The sequence below is a fragment of the Arachis ipaensis genome, chromosome B01 (genome assembly GCF_000816755.2).
Source record: "Arachis ipaensis cultivar K30076 chromosome B01, Araip1.1, whole genome shotgun sequence".
NCBI classification, from domain to species: Eukaryota; Viridiplantae; Streptophyta; class Magnoliopsida; order Fabales; family Fabaceae; genus Arachis; species Arachis ipaensis.
In genome coordinates, this window is record NC_029785.2 from 1,990,653 (window position 1) to 1,993,037 (window position 2,385).

Below are 2,385 nucleotides of genomic sequence, written 5' to 3' on the forward strand. Positions count from 1 at the left end.
CAACAACTATAAAAAAAAATTCTTATTTTGACTCTTTCTATGACAACAGTAACAATTAAATAGATTTTTTAAACAATAAAATTTATTAAAATAAGACTTTAAAATAAGATAGAAGACGAATTTTTAGTAGATTATATGATTATTGTATATGTTGAAAAAGAGAATACTTCAAAAATTATTTCAGATGATAAATTGATAATTTTAGTTATATAAAATATTGTAGAACAAATTTAAAAATACCAAAATACTAAAGTATGTAATTGAATATTAATTACTATATAATATAATTATTAATTTTGACCTATATACTATAAATTATATGTTGTTGATTTTTTGTTAGATTATATTTTAATTTATTTTATATTTAATTTGGCTCCCCTCTTATAAAATTTCTAAATCCGCCACTGATCATAGTAATTATTTTAAGAAAAAGGATCTTCTAATATCAACAGAAAATTGAAGCTAAATAATGCTAAGAAACAAATCATAAATAAATAATTAAATTAGGAACTTTGTGATAACTAAGTTTAGCTATTCCTTAAAAATATAAGTAAGAGTCACATTTTAATCCATGGTTACCATGATCTAGATCATTGTTACTAGTGAAAAGGATGCATGAGAGGCTTGCAAAGAGGTTTGGCGAATAATAGAGAATCCAAAAAAGATATCACAAAACTTTGCACTAGTGATTGAACAATTACCTAAATTTATACTGAAAACTATTACGTAATGTACGATGATGGTCCCAAAAAAAACACCAAACTATGTAAATGACTGAAAACTCAGCCTCTTGATTCATATTCTTATTTGACCACTCAACCAAAGACTAGTATTCTTTGGCAAGTGGATTTCATGCATAGAATATTAAAAACTACGAATATAATAACAGTGGGTGAAGATTGAAGAAACATATGAAAGTGTGCCTTACAGTAACGGAAGTGTCCGAGAACATACTCACTCAACTCCTCCATTATAGGCAGTAATTTCTTTGCAACACCCGAAAAGAAAACGCGGTTGTTTGATTTTTCCAAATAGCTATGTTGCATATTATAACACCACCAACTTTTTTCGGCCAATCTTAATTTATTTTTTCAATATTATATTTTACTTATGAATAAATGACAATTTGTACCCATGAGAGATGAAAACGCTGACATTTGTACTCATGAAAGCTCGAAACTAATCTTGTACCCATGATAGATGCTGTCCGTGTGACAAAAGTGCTCTGGCTTGGATCTAAGCTTGGTTCGTGGGTTTCCGAACTTACGTGGCACTCCCAACCCCCCCCCCCAAAAATCTGAGCCAACCATTCACCATCATCATCTTCATCTTCTTCACCATCACCATCACCATAACCTCCATAACCTCCATCACCATCACCTCAGCACCGCCACAGCCACCTCCCTTCACCACAACCTCCGGCGACAACCCACACCGACGCGCCCCTTTCTCTTCTTCTTCCTCTCTTCTCACCTCCGCTGAGCCCAGAAACCACAGCGCCAGCTCCTCCTCTCAACCAAACAACCGCGACATCCAACCTTCTCCGCAGCGTCCTTACGGCATTCCAACCCGTCACCACTCCCCTGTCCGAACCCTACCTCCCCCAAAGCTCCCAGCAGCATCAGACAAGCCAAAATTTTCAAACAGCAGCATGAATCAAAACAACAAAATTTTCAAACACCAGCATGAATCAAAACAAACCTAAATCCACTAACATGCATTTCTAACTAACCAAATTAAGCAAAATGAACTAAAAGCAATACAATGAAAGAAACAGAATTCAACAAATGAAAATGGGAACATGGGAAGCAGAGAATGAACAGGTAAAGGGAAGATGATGGCTGAATTGGCCGGGGCAAAAGCGGCGGCCTGGTAGTGGCACTGCTTCAATTGCAGCAGCGGAGAGTGAACGCAGCCATGACACAGGAAAAAACGGAGGGGATGGAAGACACAGGGGCTGCACCCTGTTCTGGTCATTCCATGGGAGAACGGAAAACGGGGCTGGAATCGCGACGGTGCTAGGCTGATTCGCGATGGTGAGACGGGATGACAGAGAAGAAAGAAGAAAGGGAGAAAGGGGCTCATCGTCGGTGTCGCTGTGGCTCGTCGACAGCGCGGCGGTTCGGCCAGTGAGAGAGAGGGAGGAGAAGGTGGCCGGTTCGTTGGTGTGGCTGAGGAAGACAGAGAACACGCAAAGGGGAGAAAAGGAAAGAGGGTTGCGGTGGCTCGTAGAGGCCGACGATGATGGTTGGCGGAGCTAGGGTTCGGACAGGGGAGTGGTGACGGGTTGGAACGCCGTAAGGACGCTGCGGAGAAGGTTGGGTGTCGCGGCTGTTTGGTGGCAGACGAGAGGAGACCCAGGAATGGAGAAGATGGCCGCTGCCG